The sequence below is a fragment of the Lytechinus variegatus genome, chromosome 18, assembly GCF_018143015.1.
Source record: "Lytechinus variegatus isolate NC3 chromosome 18, Lvar_3.0, whole genome shotgun sequence".
Classification (NCBI taxonomy): Eukaryota; Metazoa; Echinodermata; class Echinoidea; order Temnopleuroida; family Toxopneustidae; genus Lytechinus; species Lytechinus variegatus.
In genome coordinates this window covers 14622552-14637945 of record NC_054757.1, presented here as the reverse complement: position 1 = coordinate 14637945, position 15394 = coordinate 14622552, and the positions used below count along the sequence as shown (strand labels likewise).

Below are 15394 nucleotides of genomic sequence, written 5' to 3'. Positions count from 1 at the left end.
CAGTTTCATGTTGGTCAGTCCAAACAAACTTGTTTTTCTTCCTAGTCAGTTGATGTAGTGGTTTTAGAACAGATTGTATATTTGGGAAAAATCCAGCAACATAGTTAACTGCTCCCACTAGTCTCCTAACTTGTCTTGGGGTCTTTGGTCTGGGCATGGTATGAATGGCAGCGCACCTATCACGTAGGGGCTGAAAACATGCCTCTCCTGTTTCATTAATGGTGATTCTGTGTCCCATATAATCATCAGTGCGGAAAAGTTTGCACTTCTTTGGGCTAACCTTAAGACCATTGTCAGAAAGGGCCTTCAATACATCTACTAAATGTGACCGATGGGTGGTCTTGTCACGGCTAAATAGTATAATGTCGTCATGATGAGCTATGCAAAATTGTCGAGAATTGGGGATCGACCCCAAAATATCATCAATCTTTGCCTGAAAGATAGCAGGGGAAACATTCAAGCCTTGAGCTAATCGCTTATAAAAGTAATGTTTGCCACCATGATATGAGGCGATGCCTGTGTATTTTTGAGCTGATTTTGACAAGGGAATACAATGGAAAGCTGACTTCAAATCAATCACACTAAGAACTCTTGTATTAGCATTGCCAATGCGTTTGAGTGTTTCAGAAAGTAGGGGGAATGGGTGATTTATTCGCTTGATTCTCGAATTGAGATAGCGAAAGTCTGTCACAACCCTTTTGTCAGTGGTGTTTTGCTTAGAAAGAAGGAGTACGTACAGGTGAAGTATATGATTGATGTCCTACTTCCAAAATTCCCAATTTGACAAGTTTGCTAAGCTCATACTCTATCTTAGTCTTGTCAGTTTCAGTTGCAAAGTAAGGTCGTATGAACAATGGTTCATTGTCAGTCAGTTCAATATCTACCTCAAAATTTGGACAACTAGATAGCTCGCCATAGAGAGAAAATGCATCCCTATTATCCATCAAAATGCGAACTATTTCTTGCCTTTCATTTTGAGACAGAATGCTTCCAGTCAGGTCAATGTGTTTCTTTATTATTTCTTCTTCTGTCATGTCAACAATGGAATCATTTGGGTCAAGGTGGGGGTATCTCTCCAAGTTATTAATTCTAACAGCATCTGTGTTGGAATTCGTCTGTGTCACATTCAAATTGTCCATGGAGTTTAAAGTCATGTTAATGTCATTAATTGGCAAGTCATGGGTCACATTTATAAGATCGCTAGTATCCAAATATGCAATGGGTCTACCCTTTGCCAAATGGAGTGGTTTGTCTGTTGCATTAGTCACAAGTAGCTGTGTCTGTCCCTTAACCAACTTAACTATCATTGTAGATGGACAATGCCTGCCTAAGTAACTGCTGTCAATATGATATCAGAATTGCGCAAGTGGGGTGGGGCTTTGCCATGTATTGTCACAAATTTAGAAGTGCCAGGGTCAATGGTCATTTTGTTAGTGGGGGCAAATGAGACCTTCTTAGATTTAATTTTGAATACATGATTCCTAAAATGGAGTGTACCGTCTAAATCAGAAAGGGAATTGTTGCCCAAAATCATGTCTACTCCCACAAGATTGTTCACAACCAAAGCAGATATTTCAAACTTATGACCTTGAATGAACACATGTAGTTTGATAGCAGAAAATGCCGTTAGGAACTGACCGTTTCCGATTTTAAACCTAGCTGGTCTTACTTTCTGTTTAGGGAGGCTAGAAAGATAGGAAGACGATTGGACATAATTAGCGGAGATTATAGTCTTGGTTGCTCCACTATCGAACAAAATGAATACATTCTTGCCATTAGGTAAACGACCTTTCACAAAGTTCCTATCTGTCAACTTAAGTTCTACGTCTTCAGTCCCTAAATGAGTCGAAGTCAAGTCAATGTCAGGCCTGGTCTGATTTTTAGATCGGGAAGGAAGATAACGAGCGCTGTTGACTCCTTCCCGTCTTAAAAATCCTGTTGCTGTTGGTCGTAGCCTGTCCGTTGTCTGTAGAATTGTCGCTGACCATTGTAGTCACGTCGTGGCTGTGTCTCAATGTCCCTAAGTCGTCGTCGGCATTCTCGCCAGACATGTCCTGGTATGCGACAATAGTCACATGTCAGTCTTGGTTGCCGGTCATTAAAGTTACGGTTAATGCGGTATGGGCTCTTACCGCGTCTAGTATCATGATGATAGTCACGATACCGATCACGACTTCGGTCTTGTCGTCGTTGGGGGAAACTACGGTCGATACTCCTATTATGGTTGTTTCGTCGTGGTGTTGGAGATCGTCGGTTAGGAGCTCTGCCACGGTCTCTGTCGTTACTGGGGGTGTCGGTCATTTTCATTGAATTGATCTCCTCCCTGAGAAGATCAATTTCTGCCACCCTCCTTGGGCAGAAAAGGTCAGTTCTTTTGTCTGTGGAGTCGAGTCTTTTCGTAAGTCAAGAAATAGCTGCGCCTTAGCTGCTATTTCATCACAAGTTATGTCAGAGGCTGAGGCAGACATCAATATTGTTGCACGGCATTCATCAGGCAGAGAATCAAGCAATCTGTGTTTAATCTGTGCCTCGCCATAATTGATATAAGACGCAGTCTGTCGAAGTCGCTGGAGATACGCCTCTGCGCTCTCCCCGTCAGTCATCGTCATTTTGTTAAAGTCCCTAACATGGCTGTATGAAGACTTAGCAGGGCTTAACCTCCTTACAAACCCGTCTTTCAAGTCGTCATATGAATTAAAAGTCAGTCCGTCTATCCATACCCTAGCCTGTCCCTGCAATGTGCGACGGAAAGATCGGAGTATAGTCTGGAATTGGTTGGGGTCGGTTGAGTCTATATTGTGTACGTCCAGGTAATAATCAAAAGTCAGACAATGTGCGGTCGAGTTGTCCCTATCTAGTTGATCGCCAGAAAAACGGGATGGAAGAAAGTCCGTCTGTCGTAGTGTATGTCGTGGCATATTCGATGTTGATGTTGTGGTAGTCATATTAATGGTCAAATTATTCCTGTTCAATAACTTTAAGAACTTTAAGAGGGGAGATCTACTAGTACTCTGTTTAATACAAATATAGCGAAATTTAAATTCTAGGATAAGGAATTAAATCTAACATTTGCGTGTAATTGTCGAAATCAATAGATAGACCATATAAGGAATGCTTAATATCATCTCTCACTCTCACTCATGGGATGGAACAATGAAGTGTTTCACTTACCAAAGTAACGGAGCAAAGGCAGAAGAATATCGAAATGAAATAACTAAACTGGTTTCATAAAAGTTATTAAAAGTCATATGGCCGAATAACATTCACATCGATCCAACAAAGTAGTCGAGCATCAAAGTCCCTCAGTTCTGAGAATGGTCCGTCCGTTGATGTTAAGGTTGTCGCCGTGCAGTTGCAGTGTCATATATGGTTTTCGTCTGTTGCAGTCATCGTAGCTGTCGAGGCCCTTCTGGTAATCTGTCGTCCTTCTGATCATCTGTCATCCTTCCAGTCATCCGTCGTTGGTGTTTCATCTATTTTTGGCCGTAACTCTCAGCATTAAGAAGTAGTTTGGCTGAAGATTAGTTCATTGTAACTGTATTCTTGGAGGTTCCTAAATTTTGTACTTCATCCAGTGAGCTGAGAAAATGTACTATTGTATTGCCGTCGCGAACATTGGTTCAAACAAGCTGTCTGTCTTTCCTCCTATTTCATTATTAACTTCTTATTTTTGTGAAGATTTTGATGAACATATATGCGTTAAGATGACAAGTCCTCCTACACACAACTCTATAGGCTTTCGACACCTACTTCAAGGGTAAATAAGTGTCACTCCTTTATCACACTATTGAGTAAAAGCCGGTTCTCCACCATGTTGTGTTGGGATCGTTTATATCTTAGTTGGGAGCATCAATAACCACGCAGGAACGTTCGATGTACATTTCAATCAAGAAACTTTATTAATCGTCAATCTTCAGCAATATTACATGTAGAGTTGAAAAGCATATCACAACGTACGACGATGTAGATCTTAACTCTGTGATGATCTTAACTTATCTCCTCTCAACCCTTGGGTGTACACTCAAAAGCTTCTACACAAATTATAATCCAAGGGTTTGGATATAGGACTAAAGGGGGTTTAATTATTGGGAAGGGGAAGGCAGTTCTTTGTTCTCTGATTGGAGTTTGTTTGACTATGAACAATAAGGGTTTTAATGGCTTGGATTAAATTAATGATAAGGGTACTGAGAAGGGGGTTGAAAAGGATGGTTCTGAGAAGGGGGCATATACACTATGAAGTCTAGACTGTGTATATGTAGTGATTTATACAATCACTATATTACACTATTTCGAGCCCCCATTGAGGCAAAAGGTGTTTCTGTGATGTAGTAAAACTACTCTTATTGCTTTTAAACTATATGGAGACGAAAGAGTAGACTTTCCTCTATCTGCTACATATAAAGAAGTGCTGGTACAGTAAAGCCTACCCCCTTTGGGAACTGCCAAAGTTACCCGCCCCTTTTACGTCATTTGCAAAATCATGGGAAAATGTGCTATTTTCGAGCCCCCATTGAGGCAAAAGGTGTTTCTGCTATGTAGTAAAACCACTCTTATTGCTTTTAAACTATATGGAGACGAAAGAGTAGAGTTTCCTCTATCTGCTACATATAAAGAGGTGTTGGCATATTGGAACATACCCCCTTAGGGGGTCACCAAAATCACCTACCCTATTTCATAATATAACTATTTTGGGGGAAAATATGCTATTTTCGAGCCCCATTGAGGCAAAAGGTGTTTCTGCTATGTAGTAAAACTACTCTTATTGCTTTTAAACTATATGGAGACGAAAGAGTAGAGTTTCCTCTATCTGCTACATATAAAGAGGTGTTGGCATATTGGAACATACCCCCCTTGGGGGGTCGCCAAATTCACCTAACCTTTTTCCATATTTACCTATTTATGGGAAAATATGCTATTTTCGAGCCCCCATTGAGGCAAAAGGTGTTTCTGCTATGTAGTAAAACTACTCTTATTGCTTTTAAACTATATGGAGACGAAAGAGTAGAGTTTCCTCTATCTGCTACATATAAAGAAGTGCTGGTACAGTAAAACCTACCCCCTTTGGGAACTGCCAAAGTTACCCGCCCCTTTTACGTCATTTGCAAAATCATGGGAAAATGTGCTATTTTCGAGCCCCCATTGAGGCAAAAGGTGTTTCTGCTATGTAGTAAAACCACTCTTATTGCTTTTAAACTATATGGAGACGAAAGAGTAGAGTTTCCTCTATCTGCTACATATAAAGAGGTGTTGGCATATTGGAACATAACCCCCTTAGGGGTCACCAAAATCACCTACCCTATTTCATAATATAACTATTTTGGGGGAAAATATGCTATTTTCGAGCCCCCATTCAGGCAAAAAGCGTTTCTGCTATATGGTGCAGCCAGTTTCATTCTTTTGAAACTACATGGAATTAAAGGAGTAGACTTTCTTCAATCTGCTGCTAATAAGTGGTTGCACAGCAAAGTCTATCCCCTCCGGGGGTTCCGAAAGTCACCCACCCCTTTTCCATATTTTTTCCAATATGGGGAAAATCTGCCAATCTTGGAGCCTCTGAAGAAGGTAGCAGTCGATGTGCCAGCACTTTTTTTTACATGTAGCTGAGAGAAAAAATGCCTCTTCTTTTATTTCCAAGTGGTTTACAGGCAATGCCTCGAACTTCTATCTTTTTCAAGAGATTTAATTATCTTAAAAATTGCTTTGTGTAGAAAATGCCTTTTACCCTCATACACATGATACAAGTAATACATACCTTTCTATCGATCGCTAAGTAAATTTTATATGCATTTCTGCATGTTAGGCACATCAACAAAAGCATTAATATGTCTTATTTATTGAAGGAAACCTTCGATAACAAGCTTTGCTTTCCAGAAGGTTCCTATTTCTTTTCAAAATGTTATATCATCTTTTGCTTTACTTTGTAACTTTGTTAAAATTTTGGAATTAATAAATTCGTTATCAATCAAAAAAAAAAGGGCGATCGGGGATGCAAGATGAAACAGATAGATGTCAATGCACATGAACATTTTGGTTCAAAATTTTGATGAATTCTTTTTTTTAATATATTAACCGGACTATTCAGAAAACAATTTCAACCGATTTCTACTATCCAAATCCTAGTGAAATGCGTATTGATTTAAAATTTCCCATTGTCAGACTTTGTGCAATAAAATATGAAAATAATTGATTTTCATTAAAAAAAACTCTAATAGGGCCGCCAAAGATATCAATTTTGAACTCCGTTGGACACGATTTTGGGAAGGGAACATCAAGATTCATTAACTAGACACTTTAGGCAAATATCAAAACGTTGAGTGAAAAATATTTTGATGGTACATAGAAACCCCCTTATCCGACTCGACTACAACGATGCAGTCATACATGGTATAGGTTCGTTGTTGAAAACTAGGCTGAAAACGTAGCCTATAGACTGCCCAGTGGGCAATTAATTTTTTGCTGAAATCATTGATTTATCACCAGAGACATAATGAAGAGGAAAATATGTTGTTTGGAAGATTTAATATCATGCAAAATGCAGGAAACATCAATAAAGTAGGCATATCGTTCGCACACCTCAGCCATATGGTGAAAATAGGCCAAAACGCACGATTTCTACGTGCGCACCATATTGGAAAGGGGGCTGAAATCACAGTCTATAATGTCTTTTTCAATTACTGTTATATATTTTCTTAAAGTAGAGATATAGATAAAGACAATGATATTATGCTTGAGAGGAAAAATATCAAATAAAGTACACTAAAAAAGAAAATAAATAACATGATTTGGCTGAGATATTCTCCCTTGACTTCATGCTATGTGTACAATGTCTGCAAAATGGTAAAATAGGGCCATTTTGTAGTGACGTCATATATTACGTCATTTCGGAGGGAAGACCACGCATAGAACCCGGCAGCAATGCATTTTTGTAAACTTCAAGGTCCATACCATCCAGCTATGGGGTCATTTGCTTGTCCGGCTTTCGGTTGAATAAACCTCCTGGGCTGCCGTACTATCACTATACACGCTCTTTAAGAGCTAAAATAGCACTTCATTTTTTAGAGTGTATCAGTTGAAAAGGAGCATTTTTAAAGAAAAAAACAGTGACAATAGTTTTTCAGTAGAAATAAAGATATTATGTCTCAGGGGGTATTGCAAGAAAGTATTTGCAATCAATCGCAAATATTCTGTTGCAATTTTACAGATGATAGATCAATTTTATCTATAGAAAATCAGATTGCACCCCTTGTTTCTTGGAGCAGATTAGCAATCAATCGTAAATAAGCAATTAATTGCACGGTATATGCTTGATTTCAGGAACGAAAATAGAATTGCAATTGATCGCAAATTTCTTGCAACGTCCCATAACTATGGAAAGCCAGCAAAGTCAACATATACAATGCATGTTTGCTCAATTTTTTTCTAGATATGAATGTATATCCATAAGTTCATTGATTTCTTGACGGTTGGGTGTGTTCTCCTTTGTATACAAAGGACATTTTGGTTTTGCAACATACCACTTTGTTTATATAAGCACGTCATTCTTACGCCCGTTTCATTGAAATGATTTCAAATTAGTTTGATATAATCCGGTAGCTATATAAATACATAAATGAAACAATGCTTGACTATAAATACTATCCAAAATTCTTTCTAATGTTCCTTTCATGCTTTTTCATGAAAATAATATAGCAAGGCATTGCACAAAATTATGCACTATACAGTTTGAGAGTAGATCAGACTCCACAATGAATCGACACCAGAAAAGGCGCTAAATTTCCAATTCGTCCACTGCCAACTCGTGCATTCTCCACATGGTCTACCTTCATTTAGTCTAAGGCCATTCCGTCTATCAACATTTCGTCTAACAACCATTTGGCTTATGGTTCAATCATCACTTCGTCTAATCACCAGTCCGTCTATGACCATTGCGTCTCATAACCAGTTCGTCTAATATTCGTTTTTTTTTCATTCATTTCGGCCCAATTTACACTTAGTCTAATAAAAACCATACACACCTTTTTTCTGTTTTCCATACCTTTAATACCCTTTCCGCGACTTTTTTGGCGAATTTGCACCTACCGAAATACTAAATCCACCTAATATGCGGCATCTTTCATAATGGATTTATACCCTTACCAAATTAGGCAACCATGTCGTAGTCGGCGAAACTAACCCAAGACCAATCAAAACTATTACTTTGCAAAGGCATCGGTCGGTTTCGTTGGTGGGACTAAAGCATTTTGCCACAGTCACATCGGCGAAAAGTGACTCCACATCGATCAAATCTAATACGTTATTTCCAGTGTCATATCATTAGTCAGTTTGGAGTCGGTTTCGTTGGTGGGACTTAAGCATTTTGCCACAGTCACATCGGCGAAAATTGACTCCACATCGATCAAATCTAATACGTTATTTCCAATGTCATATCATCAGTCAGTTTGGAGTCGGTTTCGTTGGTGGGACTTAACCATTTTGCCACAGTCACATCGGCGAAAATTGACTCCACATCGATCAAATCTAATACGTTATTTCCAATTTCATATCATTAGTCAGTTTGGAGTCGGTTTCGTTGGTGGGACTAATACCCTTTTCATAAACCTATCCTCCAATTAGCCGCCTAAGAGTAATGCGGATAATTCAATAAAAATTGCGTTCATAAACTCCGAAAATAAGCCGCATCATTTTTACGAGCGGCCGTCCTGAAAAAGGCGGACTCTCGCCATGACAACTGGACACGCCCCCTCCGATGCGGTTGTGTTGGAAAAGGGTGACCTTGTGACCGCACCATGGCAATTATCCGCATTATTTGGAAATGCGTTCATAAACTCAAAATCTTATCCCGATGCTGCTATTATGCGGATAATAGCAGCATCAGAGTAATGCGGATAACTCTTGTCCTCCTCCAATTTTACGACCAAATTATGCTGCTATTAGCCGCCAAAGTCATAGTAATTGGGTTTATGAAAGGGGTATAAAGCATTTTGCCACAGTCACATCGATCAAATCTAATACGTTATTTCCAATGTCATATCATCAGTCAGTTTGGAGTCAGTTCATTGGTGGGACTAAAGCATTTTGCCACAGTCACATCGGCGAAAAGTGAGTCCACAATACGTTATTCCCAATGTCATATCATCAGTCATTCTACTCATTGTCCTGTGAAGCAAAGTTTTATTCCTCCCTGAACATAATGAATCACCATTAAAAGAACATATCATGGGTCACTAGGTGTGCACTTTTTTTTAATGCACTCACGGCGAAGCTTGAACTATACACAACAAAAAAAGTAAGTCCCCCCTTAAACAAACATCAATAATTTCCGAACCAATGCGAAATCTTAATATATTTACATGAGCGTGTAGGTAATTTTATAAGCTACCCTCTGAGTAAATGTTGTGGACGTATTTTGCGTCATGCTTCAGTGAGCACCGTCAGAAGGCAAAAATGTCACTTTTCAAAAGTCACAAGCCAAATATCATCACTTTGATTCCATTTTATTGGAACTAATTCCACATTCTCATCATGAAAAATAGTCAGAAGGCTTGTAAAAGGTACTTTCTAAAAGACGATACAACTTTTCTGGCTAAATTTCACGGTTGAATAAACACAAGTCCATATTTGCTATAATTTGATTTTTACACATTTATATCAATAAGAATGAAAGAATATGATGACAGTTATTTTTGTAAAGAGTATCTTCAACAATATTCATCGTTTCACGGTTCAATGAACATTTATTGAAAACAAAAAATACGATTTTCAAATATCATAGGCAAGTATTGTTTCATTTTGGTAACTGAAAATGATCTTTTCTCAACTTTTTCGTTATGTTCACGACCATTTAACATGTTTCAATGTTTCAAAGGAGTTTGATTAAACATTCACGCTTGAATGAACATGACTTGTGGAATGTGATTAGCTCTTTTTTACGTTATTGGAAAAAATGCAATTTGTAACTATGGATATCTGTCACAAACCTCCTTGCATAGTTCATTTGATTTGATTTTTATGAAAATCCCGATGTTTAATGCATCAGTGAGCACACAATACCATTGTGACCATGACCATTGCGTATCATAACCAGTTGGTCTGATATTCGTTGTTTTTTTTCATTCATTTCGGCCCAATTTACACTTAGTCTAATAAAAACCATACACACCTTTTTTCTGTTTTCCATACCTTTAATACCCTTTCCGCGACTTTTATGGCGAATTTGCACCTACCGAAATACTAAATCCACCTAATATGCGGCATCTTTCATAATGGATTTATACCCTTACCAAATTAGGCAACCATGTCGTAGTCGGCGAAACTAACCCAAGACCAATCAAAACTATTACTTTGCAAAGGCATCGGTCGGTTTCGTTGGTGGGACTAAAGCATTTTGCCACAGTCACATCGGCGAAAAGTGACTCCACATCGATCAAATCTAATACGTTATTTCCAGTGTCATATCATTAGTCAGTTTGGAGTCGGTTTCGTTGGTGGGACTTAAGCATTTTGCCACAGTCACATCGGCGAAAATTGACTCCACATCGATCAAATCTAATACGTTATTTCCAATGTCATATCATCAGTCAGTTTGGAGTCGGTTTCGTTGGTGGGACTTAACCATTTTGCCACAGTCACATCGGCGAAAATTGACTCCACATCGATCAAATCTAATACGTTATTTCCAATTTCATATCATTAGTCAGTTTGGAGTCGGTTTCGTTGGTGGGACTAATACCCTTTTCATAAACCTATCCTCCAATTAGCCGCCTAAGAGTAATGCGGATAATTCAATAAAAATTGCGTTCATAAACTCCGAAAATAAGCCGCATCATTTTTACGAGCGCCCGTCCTGAAAAAGGCGGACTCTCGCCATGACAACTGGACACGCCCCCTCCGATGCGGTTGTGTTGGAAAAGGGTGACCTTGTGACCGCACCATGGCAATTATCCGCATTATTTGGAAATGCGTTCATAAACTCAAAATCTTATCCCGATGCTGCTATTATGCGGATAATAGCAGCATCAGAGTAATGCGGATAACTCTTGTCCTCCTCCAATTTTACGACCAAATTATGCTGCTATTAGCCGCCAAAGTCATAGTAATTGGGTTTATGAAAGGGGTATAAAGCATTTTGCCACAGTCACATCGATCAAATCTAATACGTTATTTCCAATGTCATATCATCAGTCAGTTTGGAGTCAGTTCATTGGTGGGACTAAAGCATTTTGCCACAGTCACATCGGCGAAAAGTGAGTCCACAATACGTTATTCCCAATGTCATATCATCAGTCATTCTACTCATTGTCCTGTGAAGCAAAGTTTTATTCCTCCCTGAACATAATGAATCACCATTAAAAGAACATATCATGGGTCACTAGGTGTGCACTTTTTTTTAATGCACTCACGGCGAAGCTTGAACTATACACAACAAAAAAAGTAAGTCCCCCCTTAAACAAACATCAATAATTTCCGAACCAATGCGAAATCTTAATATATTTACATGAGCGTGTAGGTAATTTTATAAGCTACCCTCTGAGTAAATGTTGTGGACGTATTTTGCGTCATGCTTCAGTGAGCACCGTCAGAAGGCAAAAATGTCACTTTTCAAAAGTCACAAGCCAAATATCATCACTTTGATTCCATTTTATTGGAACTAATTCCACATTCTCATCATGAAAAATAGTCAGAAGGCTTGTAAAAGGTACTTTCTAAAAGACGATACAACTTTTCTGGCTAAATTTCACGGTTGAATAAACACAAGTCCATATTTGCTATAATTTGATTTTTACACATTTATATCAATAAGAATGAAAGAATATGATGACAGTTATTTTTGTAAAGAGTATCTTCAACAATATTCATCGTTTCACGGTTCAATGAACATTTATTGAAAACAAAAAATACGATTTTCAAATATCATAGGCAAGTATTGTTTCATTTTGGTAACTGAAAATGATCTTTTCTCAACTTTTTCGTTATGTTCACGACCATTTAACATGTTTCAATGTTTCAAAGGAGTTTGATTAAACATTCACGCTTGAATGAACATGTGGAATGTGATTAGCTCTTTTTTACGTTATTGGAAAAAATGCAATTTGTAACTATGGATATCTGTCACAAACCTCCTTGCATAGTTCATTTGATTTGATTTTTATGAAAATCCCGATGTTTAATGCATCAGTGAGCACACAATATTCGAAAATTATGCAAATGAGAAGAAAGTTCAAGGCCTTGGCCCCACTCTGTGCCGTGTTGAATTGTTATTTTGGTGTGCGCGCCTTTTGGATAGTGTTACTCCGAAGCCATGTGCGAAGTTTCATGAAATAACTGTTGGCAGAAGTAACAAAAACCGTCCATGAAACAAACCCTCATTTCATTATTTGTGAAAATTTTGACTTCTTCTCTCATAGACTTGTGTACATTATGGGTGCATATGTTTAAGAACAAGTAACCCCTTATTCAATATGGTGGAACTTTTTTTCCAAGGCTGTCTTTTGCAATGTCATTTGGCAGTAATGTTTATCAACCTATGGGCAGAGCTCTGTGCAAAAATGAAATCGATATCTTCATTCATGGATGAGTGAGCACGCATCAAAGTGGGAAAATTGGTATTTTCAATGTCACAGACTCATTTTAAAGGGTAATAAAGTGAATATTGAGAGCAAATTCGGTTTCATTATTTATCATCCATCATTTCTATCACCACACACTTTCCGAACTTTAAACATTTTCATGGTTGAGCGAGCACATTCGAAAACTTAGGAATGAATACTCTTTATACGGCATAAATGTATTCTTTTCGTAACAATTTCTCATGATCAGTTTAATTTATGGGCAAATCAGTGGTGTATCTAAAATTTTAAGATGGGGGAGGGGCCTATATTCGGGGGAGCCACCAACATTTTCAAATTTAAACATGATCTAACAAGTTGCAGAAGATACCATAAACCCCTATGATGATACGTCATAATACAGGGGCCGTGGATCGGTTTTCAAATGGGGGCGGGGTGGCTGAGCCAAAAGTTTGAGGGTGGGGGCTGACCATGCAATAAATCACAATATGGTAATTTTTATATTTTGTACATGCATTTTTGAAAAAAGTGGGGGGGGGGTGGGGGGTTAGCCCCGCGGCCCCTGCAATACAATGTGCTCACTCAACCATGACCATACGATATCAAATTGTGTGTGGAGTGGCTATATGATGGATAGTAAAACAGTATAACACCATAAAATTCACCTAAAATCAACTTTTGTCCAACTTTGTATTTGCACAATCTGAAACACAACTCTTGTGACTTTCAAAAATGGTCATTTTTAATTCAATCTTTGATTACTCATGCATGACTCAACCGATCAATCTCATATTTCCTCAGGAGTTGCTTAATGGGTGTACAAAACCACCTACGAAATATCATTTCTCAAAATAATTCCGTTCCAAAGTTACAGCAATTTGATTTAGGGGGGACTTACTTTTTTTGTTGTGTATATTTTGATTAAAGTTCATTCAAGGTCCATCAACCGAGTAGCTTCAAGGTATCACAGGCCTTGTGTGTAAATCATAACAAATAAGGATGAAATTCGGGGGCAGGATATTATTTGACAATCCATATCTGATCAGAAAAGGGTCCCTCGACCGGCTCATTAAAAAAAGGAGTTTATAAAGGAATCTTTTGAGGGATCAAATTCATCACCTGAAGCAGTAAAAGTAAAATAGCCCTTATCCTTCCGCCAGTCAGAATATAGTTCCAAAGTTGATGATATTTCTTCCCAATTTGGGAAAGGAAGTTCATTAATTACCAAAAATAGAATCAGTGTTCAATGGACAATCATATTCACACACTTTGTCAATCAGCCATATCAAAAAAAAAATGAGAATGGGTTGGGTAAAATGAATATCTGTTGCCTTCCCGATGTTAATAGGCCCGTGCGACCTTTAATGTAGAGTTTTATCTGTCAGCCTCCACTACAGCCACACATGATATTGATTCAGTATCCACCATGCGAATATTTCATGTTTTCATTTCATTTATTTCATATTAAAAACCATGCACACAAGTACAAAGAAAGAAAAGGAAATTTCTCCATGTATATATAAAGAGAGGAAAAAATACAACAAAATTAAAATACGATGGTAAATAATGTGACCGGGGCAAGAAAAAGCAGAGCTTATCGAATCTAGCCCCGGCAGAAAAGGAGAATACGAGAAAGGAGAGGCCCACCCCGGGAGCACGTACGGTCAGAGGCGTTAGGCAGATGAGGGTCGGGACAGAAGCGGGTCAGGAATTCCCGATAGGATACGAGGAGGATACACAGCCGGCCACTCCACTGACACGGCAAGAGAGCCCATCTCCCCAAGAATACCCACACCGACACCCGTACGTGTATCCACACAAATCACACTCACGTACAAAATCTTCACACGCATCCACCCCCCCCCCCCCCTCCACTCAACTCCAATAACAACCAACTACAAACGGAACTCTCAAACACATTCTTAAGACAATAGGAGATAGACTCGCTCGCCACGCCAGCGACGCCACCAGACCATGTCTGACCAATCACAGCGCCCGAAAGGCCACGCATCCAGCATCCAAACAGGGAAGACTCACGCCCATGCCCCGTCCCCTTCTATGCATTGACCGGGACCAACTAAGCTCCCGGAGTAGCTCTCTCCTTCAGTGAACAATTCCAAATCAACCTAATGGAAAGTAAGGGGGGACAGAAAAAAGGGAATTAAAAACGAGTTACACACTGATTTTGTTTAATGATTATTTAGAATTGCACAGATTTTGGAGGCCTATTTCATCTTAAACTGCCGTAATGATGGACTTTGTTTGATGTTATCATCTAAAGCAAACCATACTAGATGTCCCTGATACTTCACACTTCTCTGTCCTGTAGTGGTCCTAAAATATATGCTATGTAATTTCTTTGAGTTACGAGTATTATGACCAAGGACATCACTGTTGCATTTAAACCAATTTTGGAGTGATTTTGGTAGTAATCCTTTTTTAGACCTGTACATGAATTCTCCAAGTTGTAACTTACAAAATTCGTATATAGTTATTACTCTAAATTGTTTTAAAAAGGTCTTTTGTGTGAGCCAGATAATAAGTTTTACCAATTATACGTAATGCACGCTTTTGCAACAGATATAATCGATTTAACAATGTATTTGATGTATTCATCCAAAGCATGTTTCCATATTGTGAGGAAGAACCAAGGTATTGTATACCAAAAATAATACATTTGATGGTAGTACAATTTTCAGCTTTGACATAACCCTAATTATTCTTGATATCTTCAGTGCGATACCGTTAACGTGTAAAGACCATGATAATTTGTCATCAATATTAACTCCCAAAAAACGGGTACTACTCACTTTCTTTAAGGGTTCTGA

At 38.5% G+C, this 15394-nt stretch overlaps 1 pseudogene; it reads right to left on the bottom strand.

The window, feature by feature from the left end:
• Nucleotides 1-1338: 1338 nt before the first annotated feature.
• Nucleotides 1339-4262, bottom strand: LOC121431647 (annotated as a pseudogene).
• Nucleotides 4263-15394: the final 11132 nt, after the last annotated feature.